We start from the raw sequence: 22,710 nt of genomic DNA, 5'->3' as shown, positions 1-22,710 counted from the left end.
TGCTCAAGGTTACATGGCCAGGTGTTTCTGGGTGGGTGCTAAGTGTCTGAGCTCAGATTTGATCCCCAGGTTGTCCCAACTCTGGGGCCAGTGCTCTTACTCTCTGAGTTACCTGGCTGCCCCTGAATTATATTTCTTGCAATGCATATTTTTTCAACATGGACTCTTTGTATCCACCAGCATATAGCACACTGGCTTACATATAACATGTCTAATAAACATTTGTTGAAGCAAAAAATAAATGGTACATTTCTATTTTTTTTTCTCTTCAGAAGTTCTGTCCCTTGCCCTCACATTAGATCTGTGAGAGGCCAGCTGATTTGGAGCCTCTCCTGCAATATTACTTTACTCAGGTGAGAGACAGCTCTAATAGCTGGTGGCACAATTTCTCCATCTCCTCTCCAGCCAGACATTTTACACAGAGTTGAATGTAGTCACCTGAGGCAAAGAGAAGAGATTTGCTGGAGTTAATTACCACATGTTAACATTGGAGAATAATCCTTAGTACACTGCCGAATGCAATTGTTGGACCTGATTGAACTATGATGATATCTGGTTCCCAGACCCTCCTACCTGTAAGCATGGATTTAGAATCTCAATTGGTGTGGATAAAATTTAATGCAGCACAAAATATCTCTGAAGAAAAATGGTGCTATAAAATGTCCTTTTTGGTGGTGAGTCATTTTAGTGCAGGGCAGTATTTCCTAGGAGACAGGTCATTAACAGTATGCTTCACCCAGACTGTTGTTAAGCCCATTGTATCCCCTCAGGGGGATATGGGCTTGTGATTCCAAAGGATATTTCTGAGAAGAAGGCAAAGGCTTGTGGGTGCCAGCTTTCTCTGGCTATGGAGAGAATGTGGGGAGGGTTATAAGTGGGCTATCTCTAGAATTAATAGATCATTGTACATAGCATGTGATTTTAGGAATACTCTTCCATGGCCTAATGCAATTCTTGAGGATCCTTTGAGATGTTCTGAATCTTTTTAAAGCATTATTTGAATGGACATTGCCAAAAATCACACAGAATAAATTATGATGCACACTGGTGAAAGGAATCACCAGATCAATAAGTTCATGGATATGTTTTCTTTTGTATTTTCATTAAGATTAAATAAATCCTATTTCTCCCCCTACTTTGTTAGTCCAAATATTTGCATGGCAACAGAGGGCTAAATGAGTGTGTGTGTAAATTTATGTGTGTCAGTAAATGTGCATCTGTGCATCACTTAAATCCAAATCACTTTCTCTTTTTCCAGGAAAAAGAAAAAACATGTAGGAAAACGGGTCAAGGAAATTTTAAACAGAAGAAGCCGTAATTGAACCCTGAGCATATGAATTCACAGTTTTGTCAATAAGTAACAAGTTATACGTTGTTGCTTGGGTCTGATCTTCCCTATAATGTTGAAACCCCTTTGGGGTCTTGGACTATCTTATTTAACTTATTTAACCACTAGTGCTCAGTCCAGAACATAACAGTAAATCAGCAAATTAAAACTAGGCAAAATCTAAAATGCCATATAGTTCAATGTCTCCCATTTCAAAGGCGAGAAAGAGAGGACAATAAAGGTTCATGGTTGGCATACTATTGCATTGTTGGTGGAGGTGTATCTTGGTACAACTGTTCTTTAAAGTGGTTCGGAAATAAAAGAAGGAAATTACCATATATACTTTGACCCTATGGCTATACTACCAACTTTGTAGCCAAAAGATATTCATAGTAAAAAAAATGTTTATATACAAAAACTTCTTTATAATTTAGCTTTTGGTAGTAGTAAAAAATAGAAATGAAGCAGATGCTCATAAATTAGGGAATGAGTAAACAAATGTGGTACATGTATGCAATATAATGTTCGTTTGCTCTTTAAAGAATAATGGAAAAAATGTTGAATTCAGAGAAACATTGGAAGACATACAGGAACTGGTATGAAAGAAAATATGCAGATAAAACTAATGACTAAGGCTCCACTTACCATGTATATATCTAGCATATACTTATTTATGTACATCTTATCACTCCTATTTTATTCTTTGAAGGCAGTGACTTTCTTTTTCTTGGGGCAGGTTATTTTCTTGATTTCCCTAGAACTTAGCAAAATAAGTAATTAATAAATCCATAAATTATTATTGATCGAAAAATTAAGAGAAATGGAATGCTATGGAATTATAATGACCAAGGTCAAACAGAAAGAATAGATACGCAAAGGTATTCACCCTCATTGCCCTAATCTTTGAAGAGGCAAAGGACTACATGTGTAGGACATCTTACATTGTAGCAGATTTTATTGGCTAGTTTTCTTTACTTTTTTCTTCCTTTTATTTCTTCTTCATTATAAGGGATAACTTTCTGAAAGGTACTGGAAGGTTTTGAGTGGGGACAAGGATAAAGTAGGAAATATAGATGAAATAAAACAGGATAACCATTTGTGTGTGTGAGGGGGGGGGGGCGACCGAAAGACAGAGACAGAGAAAGAGAGAGAGAGAGAGACAGAGACAAAGACAGAGAGACAGAGAGGAGAGACAGACGGACAGATAGACAGACAGAGAGAGAGAGAGACAGAGAGAGAGAGAGACAGAGAGAGAGAGAGAGACACAGAGACAGAGACAGAGAGACAGAGAGACACAGAGAGAGACACAGAGAGAGAGAGAGACACAGAGAGACAGAGAGGAGAGACAGAGACAGACAGACAGAGACAGACAGACAGAAAGACAAAGAAATCCAGCGATATGGACAACATCCTATGGTCAGTGTATATGAACTAGAACATAGTTACCCTCATTTCGTGTTCTTTCTTAATTATTTAAACAATCATCAACATCATTTGAGCAGTCAACATAAATATTTGCATACATGGTGTTTTGTTTTGAAAGGTGTAGCAGGTAAAGATGAAATCAGGAATACAAAAAAAGTGAAACCCCATTTCGTAGTTCTTTTATGTCTGTAAACACCATATTCCCAGGTCAAATGTAAGATTCTACATTGTCCTTTCTGTGTGAATCCCACACAGCATATAGCACTGTACTTTGCATGTAGGAGAATCTTGGTAGGTTTTTTTATTTTTATATTTAGAACTGGAAGGTATATTACTGGAAGGGGTATTAGAAATAATCTATTTCTATGTCATTCAACATATGGAAAAAAATTCTAACAGTTGAAATTGCCCAATAAAGTGACCCTAAGTAGCAAATTAGTTTGTGAGGTAGTGTTTGATAATGTGTTCCCAGTCACTGGAGGTATTTTATATGAGTGAAGAGGACTACATATCAGTGCTTCTTGACAACATAGAAGCCATTGCTCCTTGGATTGGGATAATGGTGGCTAGATGGCCTCTAATGTTAATTTTCTCAGAGCATATGATAATATGAATATGACTGCATTCAGGGACAGATGATTGCATGGAAAGCAAGAATGGTGCAAATTACAATGTGTATTTTAATTTCATGATGGGGAGAAATTATGAAACTATTAGTAATATATAATTTATCATTAAATTCTATGTAAATTCAATGCATTGTTGTTAAGTATAATTAACATTTGAGAACTAATTAATTATATATATACTTGCATAATTTAAATAATGGCAATATTAATTGCATTCTTGGTGTTTTATTTTGACAATTTTAGGACAATTTAATTTAAATTTGACAATTTAAGACAATATCAATAATGTATTTTTGTTCTACTTTTCAATGGAGGGATATAACTGCTTTATTATCAATCCTTGGTATCTAAACATATGATCCATCACCTTGGACTTCATATTCCATTATGTCACTATATTCATTCTGACCCTGCGGTCTTCCAAAATACTGTCTCTGCTATTTGAAATTAATTCCCTCAGGTTGGCTAGGTGGTGCAGTGAATAGAGCACTGGCCCTAGAGTCAGGAGGACTTGAGTTAAAATTTGACCTCAGACACTTGACACACTTACTAGCCATGTGACCTTGGGCAAGTCACTTAACCCCAATTGCCTTCCAAAAAAGCAAAAAAAAAAAATGAATTCCCTCCCCAGTTCTGCCTGTCACTTTGCCAGGATTCTTCTCCTTAACATATATCACATTCCTCCAATCATGTCTTTTCCTCTCTATTAGATTTTAAGTTTGTTGAGAGTAATATCTATCATATATCTCATCTTATTTTTATCTAAGTCCATAACATTATTTTATGTGCTAAACATGTCCTTATCTTTATATTTATTGTTTATAAATTATCTACATATGCATTTATATTTACATATTTGTATTAATATATTATAATATCTTATATCTAGTACTCAATACAAGTTTCTTTCCAAACAGATAATTACTTTACATATATTTTAAAATGAAATGAACCTCATATAATCCTAAATGTTCATTTTTACAGATAAAAAGAATGAGGACTAGAGATATGTAAGGACTTGCCCAACATTATGCACCCAAGGATAAAGTGAAGACTCAGTCTAGTGTTCCTACAGCATAGGGTAGTTGAAAGAACACCAAACTTTTGGTAAGAGACCTGAATATTTGTCCTTCCTCTACTGGGAAACCACAGGCAAAGTCATCTGTGCTATGAAAATGATAACACTGAGAAGGGAATATTTACCTATCAGGGTTTTCACAAAGTTCAAGTGAATAAATACAGGTAAAGCTCTTTGTAAAACTTGAAGTGCTATGTCCTGGAAATACTGTCTGTTTTTATTATTACATTTGTCAGAGACTGAAATATAAGTGAACATCTTTTGTACAGCTGTATTGGGGAAAAGAAAATCATGTAATTCCAAGAACTCAAAGTAAATTAGAAAAAAAAAACCTTTTTTTTGTACCACTTCATATTTTTTTAAAACATGCTTTCATCAAACTGGTTCAAATTCATTCTTAAGCTAGGATTCATTTTATCTTGATAAATTTGAAGTCCAGATAATTAGTGCAATGCATTGTGCTTTGGGATTTGTGGATTGGTCTGGTCTAAGTCACTGGCTGCCATCTTCAAAACACAAATTATTCCTCCTCTTGATGAGAATCTAATGAGAAGAGCCACTGTTGTTTTCTTCCAAATGTAGAAGCAAATTGTAATAGAAAGTCATTGGATTGGGAAACAGGAGAAATTGCTTTTCTAGGCCTATCTCTGCTTCCAACTGAATAGTTGACCTTGTGAAATCAATTTGTTTCTCTAGACTTCAGTTTTCTTATTTAATGAATAAAAAGATTGGGGGGAGGAGCCAAATGGTGGAGCAAAAGCAGGAACTTGTTTAAGCTCCTGATCCAACCACCTCCAATACCTGTAAAATGACGCTAAACAATTTATAGAGCTACAGAACCCACAGAGTGACAGAGAGAAACAAATCTCCCACTACAGGTAGCCTGGAAAACTGAGAGGAAGGGTCTATCACACCAGACTGGGATCAGAGTACACTGCTGCATGTGCTGTGTGAACACAGACTGGTGGTATAGACCAGCCAGAACAGACTTCAGGAGAGTGAATCACTGACACATGTGGTGGTTTCCAGACTTCTCAACCCATAAACACCAAAGAAAAAGTGAAAGGTCAGTGGGGGAACTCTATTGGACTGGGTGAAAGAAGAACATGGTCCATCCCCTGTTCCTGGGGTGACAGAAGTACCAGCTGCTTCAGCTGCTGCCAGTGGCTACCTCCTGAGCTCCAGGCCCACAGATCATGGGGGAACCACTCGATTGTCCAGAGGGGAATTGCAGGACTCTCTTTGCTGGTGCTAAGGCAGGATTCTTTTGCTTTGCCCTGCTTGGATCTGGGTTGCGGTTATGAGTGGCAATCCTGGGGTGAGAGCACTAGCATGGCAGAGCTTGTTGAGACTGTAGATAAGCAATTCTCCTCACAGTTCTGAGGAAAGTGCCTAGAAGAAGCTCTGATAATAGCTGTGCAAAACCCCAGAAATTTGGGACACATCACTCTCCACTCTGGAAGTAAAGTTCTACCATTACAAAGTGCTCAAAAGTAAAGTAATTTACTGGCAAGATAAGCAAATAGAGTAAGTGAAATCAAACCCTAGAATAGTTTTTTGATGACGAAGACAATCAAAACATAGAAACAGAAGAAGACAACAAAGTCAAAACTCCTGCATCAAAAGCCCTCAAGAAAAATAGGAATTGGTCCAAGGCCATGGAGGAGCTCAAGAAAGATTTTGGAACGCAAGTAAGAGAAGTAGAGGAAAAATTGGGAAGAAAAAATGAAAATGATGCAAGATCATCATGAAAAGCAAGTGAACAGCCTGCTAAAGGAGATTCAATAAAATACTGGAGAAAATAACACTTTAAAAAATAGTCTAACTCCAACGGCAAAAGAGCTACCAAAAGCCAATGAAGAGAAGAATGCCTTAAAAGGCATAATTTGCCATATGGAAAAGGAACTTCAAAAGCTCATGGAAGAAAATCATTCCTTAAAAATTAGATTGGAGCAAATGGAAGTTAATGACTTTATGAGAAATCAAGATATCATAAAACAGATCCAAAAGAATGAAAAAAAAAAAGAGAAGGCAATGTGAAATATTTCATTGGAAACACCACTTACCTGGAAAATAGATCCAGAATAGAGCATTTAAAAGGTATTGATATTCTAGAACTAGACGGTAAAATAGAAATGGAAAGAATTCACTAATTGACTCTTGAAAAAAATCCCCTCCAAAAAACTCCTAGGAATATTATAGCCAAATTCTAGACTTCTCAGGTCAGAGAGAAAATACTGCAAGCAGTCAGGAAAAAACAATTTGAATATTGTGGAAACGAAATCAGAATTACACAAGACCTAGCAGCTTCTACATTAAAGAATTGAAGGGCTTGGAATATGATATTCAGGAGGTCAAAGAAGCAAGGATTAAAACCAAGAATCACCTACCCAGCAAGTGAGTGTAATACTTAAGGGGATATATGGATATTCAATGAAATAGAGCACTTTAAGCATTCTTGATGAAAAAAAAAACAGAGCTGAACAGAAAAGCTGACTTTCAAATACAAGAAGCAAGAGAAACATGAAAAGGTAAACAAGACAAGAGAAATCATAAGGAACTTACTAAAGTTGAACTATTTACATTCCCATATGGAAAAAAAATGATATTTGTAACTCATGAGATTTTTCTTATGAGGTTAGTTGAAGGGAATATATATGTATGTATAGGTGGGTGTATGTGTCTATATGTATATATGTTTGTGTGTATATGTATACATAGAGGGCACAGGGTGAGTTGAATGTGAAGGAATGATATCTAAAAAATAAAATTAAGATGTGAGAGAGGAATATATCAGGTGGAGAGGGTGAGAGATAGAATGGGGTAGATTATCTCACATAAAGGAGGCAGGAGAAGATTGTTACAATGGAGGTGAAGAGCAGGAAGGTGAAAGGGAATGAGTCAACCTTAGTCTCATTGGATTTGGCTTAAGAAGGGAATAACATACACACTCAGTTGGGTATCTTATCCTACAGGAATGTAGGGGGGGGCAGGGATAAGAGGGGAATTATTGACAGGAGGGCAGATTGGGGGAGAGGGTAATTAGAAGCAAACACTTTTGAAAAGGGACAGGGTTAAAATGAAAAAAAATAGATTAAGTTAAATCACGATAGGCTGGATTGCTGGATAGCACAGAAGTATTGGCCACGGGTTTTATATCTGACCCGCAGATTCAACTTCTTAGCCCAAGGCTGTCAGAGAGAAGAACTAGGAAGTTGTACTAATGGGTGGAGATTGCAGTAAGATGTGATTTAATTTTATAAGGAAGAATTTTTAACAACTATAGGCATTCAAAAGTGAAATGGAGTACTTTGAGAGGTAGAAAATTTCCTGTTATTTTACGTCTTCAAGCAAAAGCAGAATGTTCATTTGGGTATACCACAGTGACAATTCCCACTCATATATTATTTCAACAAGATAATCCCATGAAGTTGCTTCTAACTCTGAACACCTGTGATACAAAAATGAACATTGCCTGAAGCACTCACTACTTTTATGCTGAAGCCTGGGGCTGTCATTTTCTTCTAAGGGTTGGCTCCTCATCTCAGGGAGGTCCTGAACAATCAGAGATCTTGGAGGAGGGAGTGTAAAAGTGTGATAAGGAATCACTTAAAGGTTCTTGCAAAAATCTCTAGTTTGTTCTTTGTCCACTTCTACTAGCTTTTTCCATTTAACAACTTGGGGCTCAAGAAGGAATATGAAATGTGTTTCAAGAAGCTTATTATGTATGAAGTGTAAGCAGGGAATTTTCAATATTGGCACAATTTATCAATACTTCATTAATGCTTCCTTTGCCATGGTGTGCAGACTTTATGGCCAGCAAACAATAAAAAAAAATGTGAAAAAGAAGAGTATGAGGAATACAAAAAACAAAGTCAGACAGGAAATTTTCTATGTTTTTAAGTTTATTTTTGTATGTTTTTTTAAAAATATGTACAACTGTAATACATATAAATACATGAACACATAAATGTATGCATGCATGTGTACACACATGTATGCATGTATGTGTACACACATGTATGCATGTATGTGTACACACATATAATATATGCATATATTTTTCTGTCTGTGTATGTATATACACACACAAGTCTTTATGTCATTTTTTTATATCACCTTTATTTTCAAATGTTAGCTTCTCTGTTTCCCTATAGAGGAAAACATCTTTGGTAAGAGAGAGAGGAGAGAGACAGAGACAGAGACAGAGAGACAGACAGAGAGAGAGAGAGAGAGAGACAGAGATACAGAGACAGAGACACAGAGAGAGAGCTCAGTGTACAAAATTAGAAAAAAAAATTAACTGAGTCTGAAGGTATATGCAATAATTCTCACCCACAATCCACCAATATCACAAAGAAGGCTATCTACTTGAGGGACGAAGTTTCATCATTATTAATAAGTATTTAGATTCAGTTGTTTCTTTTTTTTTGCTTTTGCTTTCCATTCACATTGCAATTATTTTGTATAGTTTTTCTGTTTCTGATTATTATATTTCTTTAAGTATCAGTTTATATAAGTCATCCCATACTTCTTTTAATTCTTCATTTTTCTTTCTATTTCTTACAGTGCAGGAATAGTTCATTAAATTAATATTTCACAATTTTCTTAGTCATTCCTCAATCAATGGTCATCTACATTACTTTTAGTTCTTCCCTATGACAGAAAGTACAGTTTTAAACAATTTGATATTGTGAGAAATGATTATTAATAACCAATAATTTAGGGAGATTCAGAATTTTCCCTTTTATTTAAAGTCCTGATTTTTAAAAGTTCAGTCTCTTGAAGGATATTGCTGCTAATGAGATTGGACTAACTTTCTTGTTCAAGACTAGCCATTGAGTTCTGCTCAGGCTTGGATGGGGTATATATCCTTTGAATAGATTACACAAAGCTGTGGGTAATCTGAGTATATAGTCTCTCTGTCCAAGTTTGACATCATGTCACTCTCAGTCCCCCATTGTAATATTCTTTCCCTCATTTATTAGTCAATCAAAGTTGATGTCCACTCCTTCTCCAAAAAAAACATATAAGGTCTGAGCCAGCTGCCATGATTGTCTTTGGTCTGGACAAATGACCATTCTTTTATTAATAAGGACTTATTTATCAAATTATTAAATTGACCCAGAACTATATCTCTCAAACCTTTTTAATCACCACATTATAAAAAGGACCATATTTTTCTTCATCTTTAACTGACTTGGGAAAGTCAGTTAAAGTTGGGTTATATAAAAATAACCCTGATAAAAATGAAGTTATAAATTTTTTGTTTAAAAAATGAAAAATAAAATTATATGGATGTAAACCATCTCAACTAGCTCTGGAAAGATGACTGTTAACATGAGGGCATGATTTATTATTTTGTTTATCATAGACTTAATAAAGAAGTGGAGAAAACAATAATATTCATCATAAGTTAATTAAATTTAAAAGTAGTTCATGTAATTTTAAAAAAGAGTCAGTTATTAAATATTTACTTTCATACCACTGGTTCTGTGTAAAAATGCTTTGTGACTGTAGAGTTCTCTGCAGGCAAATAATTGTCATTTTTTGAAATTAATTTCTTATTATGTTTATTCTTATAAGGGTCTATGTGCCCAAAGAAAATACAAACTTCTTTTTAAGTTCCTGCAATTGAATATAGAATTAAATAATTTACTGACTGTGGATCATAAACATCACTTTGAAGGAGTGTGATAATGAAAAAAGATCACTGAATTTTGAGAAAGGAGTTCTGGGTTCAAATGCCAACTTGACTATTGTGTTACCTTGGGCAAGTCACATGTCTGCAAACTTCATTGCTCTCCAATGTAAAGAAAGGGTAACAATATAACTTCTCTTACCTAGAGATAAGCTTTGAAAATCACATGAAACAATGCAGGTAAAGCATTTTTGTAATTGTTAAATATTCCATAAATGTGGGTTTTTACTATATTTGTGTATAAAGAACAGAAAATTACTATTTCATGTGTCTGAGAATTCCATATTATACAATCACAGAATTTTAGTGCTGGGAACCTCAACTGTAAAATGAGTGACACTAAGACCTTCTCTAAATTTTGAGCAAGAGAAAATATTAAAATGTAGAATAATATAAATTCAAGGGAAGGCATTTTAGACATAAAATATTAAGAACTTTGGGAGCAAGATAGAGGAAGAAGGGGTACTAATGATTTCTCAGACATGGGATATTCCTGGGGTAGAAACTCCATTTAAAATGCATATTGGTGCCTGATCTTTCTCTTGTCTTTGAGGTTTGCCTGGGGCAATGGACAGGTTTAGATGCATGGGTAGAGTAAAAAAGCCAAGATGTTTCATAAACAGGGCCTTCTATGGAACTTTGTCATTCACCACATTTCACTTCTCCTTATTAGGGACTTAGAACAAGTATTACTAAAATTGTAATGAAACTTAAAGACTCTTTAATAACTAGTGTTGAAGCATTTGTGTCAAAGATGCCCCTCTGGCAATCTGGTGATGCCTACAAACCTCAGAATAATTTATATGAGCAATTGACCATGTATAGCATATGTGTGTGTTCAATTCATAACTGAAGGAAATCTCAAATTTCAATTAGAGATTAGTTAATATAAAGATGTAATTTTTTTTTGAAACCCAAATTCATGAATCAGCTGAAATATTTTCACAGATACTTTACCTATGGACAAATTAAGCCCTGATCTAATACAATGCACTTCTTGATAAAATGAAGAAAGTGAGACCTAAAGTGGTAAAAAGATCAAGCATGAAGGTTTTGGCACAATCGATATTTGAATGCAAGTTTCCTGCAAAACAAATTCCCATATTGAATACATCATATACTGTGCATGTATGTTTGTGTGTATGTATACATCTATATGTTTTATGTGTCTATATAAATAGCAATACACCCGTTTGCATGTAAATATATGCATGCACACATATACGGATGTGTGTGCATATATACATGCAAACACACATGTGAATTATGTGTGTGTCTGTATTTCTCTATGTTGAATCCATCCCCACTTTTTCAGGAAGTGGATAACATTTGTCATCAATTTTACTCTGAAATTATGATTGTTGATTAAATTTATTACATATAGCATGCTGCTTCTGAAAAAGAGAGTACTTCTTTTGCCTTGGCATTTCTCTTTGCAAAACTGAAACACCACCTCTGCTTGATGACAGCTGCTCCTCTCCCTCCTTTTGAGAAGCTTCTAATGGATAAGCAGTGGGCATCAGAAAAAGGGACAAGAATAATCCTGAGTCAGTGTCCAGAACCCTCTCTGACAGGTGTCAACAGAAATGAAGTCCAGAGAAATCTCAGCAAGAGACACAGGCTTTGTCTTCTTGCAAAAGTTCTGTCTTCATTCTTTACCCCAAAAGGGAAATTTAGACCTCCCATCAACTGATATAGAAGCTATCAGGAAAATTGTTTGTAGGGATTAACAACCAGATTTCACAGGCTTGATAATTAATAAATTCTAAAAAATGAAATTACCGAACCTTTTTTTTTTGTCTAAGACATTTTTTAGTTCCTGAAAGCTGCTGCCTTAAAAGTCAGCTAAGTTGGTGAAAGGTTATGCTCGGCCATTTTTCTTTGTCATAAAATTTCAAAGTAGAAGTGACCATAAAATACAGAAGTATAATGGCAAGCAAATTATTACTTTGTTCCTTGTTTCAGCTATTCAAGTGCCTTCGAGCATTTCCTTCCATTATATCAAGTCTTTGTTGGAAAGAGTATACATTGTGTTATGGTTAACAGACCAAAGGGATTTGGGAGACCTTCCCTGCCCTTAATAGGCCTATCATCCTCACATGGAGCCTACAGTGAGAGGAGCTTGCCAAAAGAGCAGAACAGGAAGAGTGGAACAGGAAGGAGAAGAGCAGATAAAAACTTAAGCACAAGCTGGGACCAAGCAGAATTGAAAGAGAATGATTGTTGGGGTGGCTAGATGGTGCAGTGAATAGAGCACTGGCCTTGGAGTCAGGAGGACCTGAGTTCAAATCCAGCCTCAGACATTTAACACAAAACTAGCTGTGTGACCTTGGGCAACTTGCTTAACCCCAAATGCCCTCCAAAAAGAAAAGAGAGAGAGAGAGAGAGAGAATGATTGTGATGTCAGGACTGTCTGTTGTTCTGTTCATCGTTCTGTCTTGGTGTTACTTTGTCAGACAGAAGAACTCTGTCTGTTGAATTGTGTTACTTTTTCAGACAGAAGCACTCTGTTGATTTGTGTGCTTTTTCAGACAGAATCCCTCTGTTGATTTGTGTTAGTGTTACTTTGTAAGACAGAAGCAATCTGTCTATTGATTTGTGCTGATTTCTCAGACAGAAAGTGAATTAAGATGACAGTGCTTGCAATGTGTGTAAATATTGGCATAACCCTGTTGAACTTTGTTTTCCTAGAAAGAGAAATTGTGAAGAGCTTGGAGGGGAGCAGCCCTCATGAGCTGCAATATGGAACAGGAGTGGAGAGCTGCCTACCTGTGAATCCAGACAAGAGTTGGGATTGGTCAGCCTGTGGAAGAGGTTTGGAAATCAGCCTCAAGTTAAGATGGAAGGAGGCTTTACTTTAGTACTCAGTGTTGACTGATGATATTGTGACTTACTGTGACCTGGGGGTGGATGGCCTTTGTACTTTCCACTACCCCTTAAGCATTATTGGTTTAAGGATGTTTGCCACTTAAGGATGAGTGGCTTAAGGATGATTAGAAGTCAGCTTCCAGTCAAGATGAAAGAAGACTTGACTTGGGTACTCTATATTGAGGAGATTGTGACTTACTGATAGGTTTTGTTTAAGACTATATGGTCACCTTAGTAATAGGTTGTTATGAAATATTGTTATGAATGTTGTGCTTTAGTTTCTTGAATGTTTTGCTTTAGTTTATTGCTGACTAAATAGATAATTCCCTATACTATGCGACCAGATCCTTAAAGTTATTCACAGCAGTACTCCTCAGGAGAGTTGCTCATGACTGGCTTTACAATAAGTTAAGAGCAGGATGGGGCAATAAATATAGAATATCAACATAGAGAATAATGAATACCAGAAGTGGAAGTTAACATAGAACACTAGATGATAAAATGTTGGAACTAAAAGAGACTTGTAGAAATATGTTTTGAGCAGGAAGAATTCTTAGTGGCTTTCTAGTTTAATTAATCCTTTCATTTTATGGATCAAGAAAATGAGGTTCAAAGAGATTAAGTTGATATGACTAAGATCCCATAGCTTAAAAGAGATTAAACAATAACTCAAATCCAGGTCTCTTGATATTCAGTTCAGCATTCCTTCTATTGTAGCATTTTGCTATCACCCTGGTATTTTAGGGGGGAAAGTGGATCAAAATTGAAATGCGATGATTTCTATGTTGGGATTATTTTGAGAATGTTCATCATAGTACATCAAGATTTGTGTAGAATCTTAGGTCAGCCATGCAGATTAATGAAATATATCAGAGCCCAATATGGCAAATAGTGATGGAGACCATGGTTATTGGGCAAAGCTGTACATGAACACTGACTATCCTGTACCATAGCAATTGGTTTGGTTACCCAAAAAAAGCGTCAGCTAGTGATCAAAATGATACTAGAACCTCTTGGTGATAAATTAATTCATTAATTAAAAAGCAGTCCATAGGTCTCTACAGAAAGCAGAGGAATAAGCCACCATGTTATTTGGCATATCAGCTCCTATGGATTCAATTATTATCTCTATGCTGATGATTTTCAAATCTACTTATCCAGCTCTACATATCTAACCTCTTGGTTGACCTCTGTTCTTGCATTTTCAACTGCCTATTAGACCTCTCAAATTGAGTGTTTTATTTTCTTTTTCTTTTTTTTTTTTTTTGAGGGCAATTGGGGTTAAGTGACGACTTGCCCAAGGTCACATGGCTAGTTTTTGTGTTAAGTGTCTGAGGCCGAATTTGAACTCAGGTCCTCCTGACTCCAGGGCCAGTGCTCTATTCACTGCACCACCTAGCCACCCCTCATTTTATTTTTCTTTATGTGCAAAAATTCCCTAGCAAAATGGACCACAGAAGTATGAGCAGTGAATGGAAGACAGAATGAATCTGAGGTTCCATATAAGGAAAAGCTTCTTAAAATTGGAAATATACAAAATTTAATTCCACTTAAAACATGTTTATTAAATTTCATTATATAGAGGCTTCTGTTTGAGGGTTTAGGAATAAAATGATCATTTAAAAAAATAACAAAACCCTGCTTTTAAAGGGTGTTATAAACTGGAATGTCAAAAAGTGGATTTGGCTACCAGTCATAGTAAGTATTGAATTCCTTGTCACTGATTGTCTTTGGAAGAAGAGGGATGACCACTTCTTGTAAAGGGAATTTCTGATCATTTATGGATTCTGCTTAATGATCTCTGAAATCTCTTTCTGAGATTCTATGATTCTGTGCTCTAGCCTCAATTTAAACACTGCCAGTGAAAGAAACCCATGGAAACATTATCAGGGTAGTTAGAATTTTCTTCATAATCTGAATATATTAGAGATCATCTTTTCCATTGGTGCAGCCAGAATATAGATGACAAACTGTCTGTCGTTTAGACTCAGAAAGGTTAAGTGAACTGTCAAAAGTGGATTTTGTATTGACCCCTTCCTAATCCTCATTCCAGCTCTTCATCCATTATAACTTATGAATTCAATATCTATCTTCCTTTAGACCCTCAGCATACTCCATCCTTCCAAGTTCTTCTTCCATAGGGCAAAGCCATTTGTTCTACATGAAAGCCTTTCATCTATTTGAAAAAAACTTTTATGTTCCCTGTAAATCTTCCTGTCTCTAAAGTTTCCATTGAATTATCTGAGAACTCATCTAATTCTCATTTAGATTTTCAATTTGATATCATTTTCAATTCCATGAACAATTTTGTTGGACTTCACTGGGTAGATTTCAAGATTGTCAGCAACACCTGAGTTCAAAATTTGCCCAAGTTGCTTACAAAATGTTTGACCCAGGGCAAGTCACTGTACCTCTAATAACTTCCTGATCCATAAAAGTGATGATAGCAATATTATATTACTAACAGAGTTATTCTTAGGATCAAGAGAAATAATATGAAAGATGTTTTAAAAACCAAAAATTGCTATTTAAGTATTAGTGATTCTTACTATTGTTAATATTGTTGTAGACATAACCATCATCATCATCATCATCATCATCAACCTCATCTTCATTGTTCTCCTCTGATGCAAAGTACAAGACTAGATAAAAGGGTACAAGTGTAACCTGATTAGTTCAGAGAACAGTGGACCTTTGTAATTCCTCAGTATTTTTTCATTATGCCAACTCACTATTTTTCTAGTAATAATCATCCCTGAAAGGATGTGTTGAGGGCTAATATTGAAAATATCAATTTCTCACTAATAGATTAAGCATAACTTTCTAAATAATCATAATAGCAATAATTACAATGAGAGCCTTAATACCATATAAATGTTGAATTGGATCATACTGCACAGAAGAATCCAATTTTCAATTTCCTCTGCCAAGAAAAGAAAATGCAGACTGATGGAGTTCAATATGTGACTGTAAGCTTAATAGGACAACTGATCATTGTCCTATAAAATTGATGCTGATGACGGTTCAAGACGTATTTAGCAAAGCACAGTAGGCTAACAATTGGTCTTTCCTGGACTTTTTACTTCTCTTCCCCACCATCATAAACACTAGATTCACATCCCACAAGCATAAGTGACAAAATACAAATACTCTGTGTATGTTTAATGTTGTCCCCATAATCATCCTGACTGGAAGCTTTGTTCTAACAAGTCAGCACAATGCATCTGATTGGCAATGTGATTAGGAGAAACCCTGGAGTATTGTCCCATCCATCATTCCACCTCACTAGACATCACTGACAGGTTTGTGTTTGATTCCAAGTGCCAGTCACAGCTGTTCTGGGAACTGGACATGTATATACTGCATTAGAGAGAGGAACTGTCCAGATTAACCTGAATTTATACCACAAGGAATTGCTGGCTGGCTCATACCAGAAAAAAAAAGTAAAATTAAATGATTAATGTAATTAAAACTACATCAGGCTCCAGAGAGAATGACTAAAATTCAATGATAAAATGATAATATAGCTATGATTTCAGTGGTGTGAATTCTGTCTCCACTGAAATAATTATAATTCTTCCATTATTGGATTTTCCCCCATTATGTTCCTATGCCCACCCCCAAACATATTATCTGTTGGTCAGTCAATCCTCTTTTGAGGAAACTTCCAAACACTTAACTCTTCATGTCCTTAGCCCATCACCAGGGCTCTGCTTCCGGCCATTCTACCTTGGTAAGATACACCAGAGTTCAAGTTCCATTGGCAAAACCTTCAGAAACAATATAGTTACCCTGATAGATTGAAGATTAATTGCATATTGTTTTAGTGTGGTACTGATAATGATGATCATGATAATAATAATTATTATTATGTTATAAGCAATTCTTACTTATTTCACTTCCTTATGGTTATGATATATTTATGTGCGTTATTTTGTTTCCTTATCACCAACAAAATGGTGATGTAATATAGACTCCCTATTTTACAGATTAGTAACAGGGACTCAGAGTGATTTGCCCAAGGTCCCACAGTCAGGACATGTACCCAGATACTTCTATTTCAAACTTTCATATTCTTTTCACTTGGTGTTCATGACTTGTCTTGTGAAATCTTTAAGCTGGCATCATGTCCTAAAACAATATCCTGTGGGGAATAAATGGACCAACTAATAATGTGCTCTTGTAGATAAGTTAATGTTCAGTCTTTCAAACATCAATATGCACAATATTTCTACCATGGGGGAGAGTAGAGAGCAAATATAATGGATTATGAATGCAGGAGGGCAGCAGCCATTGCTAATATCCTTAAACATATTTGCCAACTTTCCCTCAACTCATCAATTTCCTGCAACCAACAAATAAAATTGAGCAGAACCAGAAGGTCTGGGTTGGTTCTGTTATAAATTAGACCTTTATATTTAATTGCATGGGTGTTTGTCTTGGTAAGAGCAAAAGTGAAAAACCGGTAAGACATCTTCCTTGCAAAGAAGGGTAGCCTACTGGGTCCCTTCTGCCTGGGTAGTGTTGTCCTTTGTGTCTCTATGAATTAATACTCCATATGTGTGAGTGTGTGTGTTACAAAGGAAGCCTTTTCTCCTAACTCCTGTTCTGCCCTGTCATCTGCACAAATAATGGGTACAGAAGATACCAGAAGGATAGGGGAATGATAACATTATCATATCATCAGTGATAATGACATCCTTGACCACTAAGTCTTGGTGCCACTTTGTTTTTTAGAACATTCCTGGGCATGGTAACCTGCCATAGAATTGCAGAACTGCTTTTACTAGAAATTTCAATCCAAAAATCTATCTCTTTTGCATGGTATGACTGAAGCAACTGATGCTCTGGGGATTCTGCTAATACACTTCCTAGGAAAAGAGATCTCACTGATCTATTTAACTAAAATTTCCAGTCAGAAGAGTTCTTCTTACTGTTCTGTTATAATGCAAGGTGATAGAGCCTCAGAGACACAGTGAAGAGGAGTTGAATTACTTGAAAATATTGTGGAAACATTCAGGCCTATTTAGCACTTAGAAAACAACAGTGAGAAGGGAACAAACAGTATTTTTTATACAAAAGAAATTAAAACACTGGACTTATATTTGGAGAGGGTCTGATGCCAGACCCTTATGAATTCAGGTTAGATATTGGGACAAAATCAGGCACTCAGAAGTCACTGAACAGTAATTAAAATGATATTTACTAAGTTCAACTATAGTAATAGCATGCAACAAGGATACAGAAGTACTTAATTTCAGTAAACACATCCATTGTCTCCATCTGGAAATTTGAAGGATCTTTAGACATCCAATGAGTTGTAAAACACTACCCTAGTCAGTGAGACATTTTATGTCCTAAGTGACAAGGAACCCATATCAGCATAGCCAGTGACCAGTATGAAGCTTTGTTAAGGGAAATGTTATCTTGAGTACTCCACCCTTAAGTGTCCTTGAGTGCCCCAGGCCCTACTCTTGGGCAAAAAATTTCTCAACTTTGTCACTTTTTAGGAATAATATAGCCAATGAATAATGGGTGAGTGAGAGGGAAGAGGTGATGCTTTTTCTTTAAAAAATGTTTTCAAACATTCGTTTTGATTATTTTGAGTTCCAAATTTCCTCCCTCTTACCCAACCCATTGAAAAGGCAAACAGTTTGATATTCATTATACATGTGAAGTCATACAAAACATATTTCCATATTAGCTATGTTGCAAGAAAAATAAAGTCTCTGTGTGTGTGTGTGTGTGTGTGTGTGCGCGTGCACATGCTTCAATCTGCACTCAGAGTTCATTACTTTTCTCTTTTAATGTGGGGAGCATTTTTCATTTTGGGTCCTTCAGAACTGTCATGTATTGGGGCAGACAGGTGGTGCAGTGAGTAAGGCGCCGGCCCTGGAGTCAGGAGACCCAGGATCGGTTCTGGCCTCAAATACTTAACACCTACACAAAATAACTGGCCATGTAACATTGAGCAAGTTACTTAACCCCAATTGCTTAAAAAAAAAAAAAAAGAATTGTCCTGTATCATTGTACTGATCAGAGTAGCTAAGTCTTCCATAGTTGATTGTCATTATCCTATTGCTCTTCCTGTGTAGATTGTTCTCCTGGTTCTGCTAGCTTCATTTTGCATCAGTTCAAATGAGTCTTCCCATGATTTTCTAAAAGCATTCCCTTTGTCATATCTTATAGTAAAATAGTATCCATCATAATAATGTATATCACAACTTGTTCAGTTATTCTTCAAGTGATAGGCACCATGAGGGAACTTCTGAAAACAATCATGTGCTTCTTATTTCTCCTATTTTCTAGGTGAAACATCCCCTATTCTTTCAAGCAATCTGAGTTTGAGGCCCTTAACCTTCTGATTTCCCTTTTCTGGAAAATCACCCTGCTCTTCCCTCATCAATTATATTTAGAAAATGTAATATCTCATGTTCCTAACATGGCTTGTGCAGGGAAGCACACAGTGAGACATTCACCTTTCCACTCTTAAACACTTTGCCCAATAATGTAGTGCAATATTTTACTAACTTATTTTTAATTGTTACAATATACTCCTGTTTTTCTTAATTCAGTTAAACTTCATATGAGCAAAGACTGCTTTAAATGCTGGTAATACAAAATATGAAGACCTCAAGGAGCTTACAACTTACTACAGGATACAATTATAAACAATATGTTTTTATTGACTCTACATATAATGGATATCATATGGCTTACCTTCTCAATAACTGAGGGAAAGGCTAGAAGGAAGGAGAGAATATGGAACTCAAATTGTAAACAATTAAGAAAATACAAGAAGAGAGTTGAGAGTTAGAAGTGTATCTCTAACAATTTATGACAAGGGCATGGATCTCTTTGGCAGTTCAGTGAAATGTAAGGATCCTTTGTCATATTAATGTTTTTAAGTGAAAAAAGTAAAATATATAGGATTATAAAGGAATTCAATTATATTAGAACACTGCTTTCATTTTTTTTAAGGTTACATTCCCACCAATTAAGTATTCTTGGTATTTAATTTCCTACTAAAGTGCCTATATTAGTGTACATTTCAATTCAATGGCAAGTAAAACAAAAAAGAAAACAGGAACAGCAGCAGCAGAAACAATAACAAATAAAACAGAAAACATATTACTTCACCTCCCTAGACTACAAACTTCTCATGTGTAACATGTTCATAATTATATATGCTATCTCTAACATAGGTTTGCTATGGAGAAACAATCTTGCCCATTTTAAGATGCTTTAGAAATTAGAGCTATAAATATTATACCTAAATCATGTTAAGCTACATTTAAAAGTTCTCAGATTTATGGTTAATTATTATTGTCTCTACTTATATTCCCATCTGCCTCTTCCCCACCACCTACTAATTATTCACTAGGTACACAAATTCCAGTATAGTTAACCTTTTCTTCTAATGATCACAAATTAGATTCTATCAGTTTGTAGCTATAGGGCCTAAAATGGAACCAAAATAAAGTGTTTTAATTCAATAAACAAATATTTACTAAGTGCCTATTATATTCAAGGTACAATTCTAGTCTCTTAACATACAAAGGCCAAAACAGGACTGTTCTTTGCCTCAAAGATCTTACTTCTTACTGGACTAATGCAGCATATAACTAGACAGGTAAACAGAATGCACTTTTAGAGAGGACTATAAAATGAGAGGGGGGTCAGAAATGTTTTCTTATAGAGAATTATATTTAAGCTGAGCTAGTCATTCCAAAGGGCAAAGGTATGATGGGATTTCAAGTTTCTGAAAAGGCAGTCAAGTCAGTTTGCCTAAAATATAGCAAATTTAAAGGGGAGAAATTTTAAATGAGTTCTTTTGGTCAGGAAGACCTGAGTGTAAGTCCTATCCGATACAGACTATTTGTGTGAGCGTAAGCAGAACATAAATTCTCTAACCTGACAGATTTTGGACTAACTTATCTCTTAAATCCTTCCCAATACAAATCTGATGTTCCAATTAACTAAAATTAATGTAATGACAGTAGCGGTCACCTGTATAGAGATTTATATTGTAAGTGCATCATGTAGGTGTTATTGATAATCAGAGGACAAATGTTCCTATCTTTTCTGTCTCTGGGAGGCAGGGAGTCACTGGTTCTCATATCAATATCTTCACCTAGCTATAATTTCCACATTTCTAAAATCTTCCTCTTTTCTTCTGCATTACCCATTTGGATAGAAATTATATAAACTCCTTTCTTTCTTAAAGATTCATGTTACCCTTATTTTGAACATTGTGTGAACCATTGTTGGGAAAGAGTGATGGAAGAAGTAGAAACTCTGGTATAGAACATCCAAGTAGTCCCGGCACTTGGTTGGGACGGGGAAGAAATTTAAGGCAGCAATGTTTAGGCATGTGGTACATTTGTCGTCAGCTCCAAATGGCACTGTCAATATTTGAAAGAAGTACTTTATCAACTTCAGTCATCTATGTTATGTGTATGCATGTATATGTTTTATATTAGAAAATGCTTCTTCAGAAAACATTTCTTCCGCCTAGAAGAAAAATGGAAAATGTCATACATTTTCGTATCATGGAAAAAGAATAACATAGACTGTTAGACCTAGAAGGAGTATTAAAATGTAACGTGGTGGAACTTAGAATATCAAGCTTTTTTTTTTCTAAGCCAAGTTGACAAAGGTTTATTGTGATGTTAGTATGACAGGCAGAGCTCCTTAAGGAACTTTGTAACTTAACTGGAATGATGCTGAAACTTTTATAGGAAAAGTGGTGAATTACCTGACAGATATGCTAGTTAGGTAATAAAACAGAAACTTAGTCACAGGCATCATTCACTACTGGAAAACAGGGGAAGGGACTTTTTAAAATTAATGTATTTATTTATCAATATCAAGACTGAAGGTGACTTTGGCAAGTGACAAGTTCAATCCCTTTATCTCACAGATAGTTCTTGCATTTTTATGTTCAGTGGAATATTATAAATTGTTGAAGGTCTCACAAAGACCGATTGGCAGAGCCAGGATTCCAAAATAGATCCTCTGACTCCCAGTACAGTGCTATATCAGTGGAAAGAGAAAAGAACATTAGAAGTGGTGTAAGATTCAACTAACCAAAAATGTCCCCAAAACATTTAAGGAAACAAATGAAAAGATTACAACAAATAGAAGATAAATGAAAAGTTCTTCAATATGTCTACATCTATATATCTATATTTATTCTTTCAATGTGTCTTTCAATGTCAGTGTCTATGTCTACATATGTTTTTAACTGTATCCAAGTAAGTTAAGATTGATCTAGATTAATATGACCAAGATTTAGAGATAGATACCTATATAGCTATGGATATACATGTAGATATCTATATAGCAATGAATCTAATTATCTACATATAACTATCTTTAAAAAAAAATCTACATCAGGGCAGCTAGGTGGCATAGTGAATAGAGCACCAGCCCTGGAGTAAGGAGGACCTGAGTTCAAATTCAGCCTCAAATACTTGACATACTTACTAGCTGTGTGACCTTGGGCAAGTCACTTAACCACAACTGCCTTGCCCCCCCAAAAGATAAATCTACATCTACATATATACCTATAGATATATGAATAAGTCTAGATATGACTATATCTATTATATATAAAATTATATACATATATTATTATCAAGTTTAATAGAGACATTAAACAAAAATTTAACATCATACT

Source organism: Petaurus breviceps, unplaced genomic scaffold, assembly GCF_028583685.1.
Source record: "Petaurus breviceps papuanus isolate PSGF00001 unplaced genomic scaffold, PetGlider_PUasm1.0 98, whole genome shotgun sequence".
Taxonomy (NCBI): Eukaryota; Metazoa; Chordata; class Mammalia; order Diprotodontia; family Petauridae; genus Petaurus; species Petaurus breviceps.
This window is presented reverse-complemented; position numbering follows the sequence as displayed.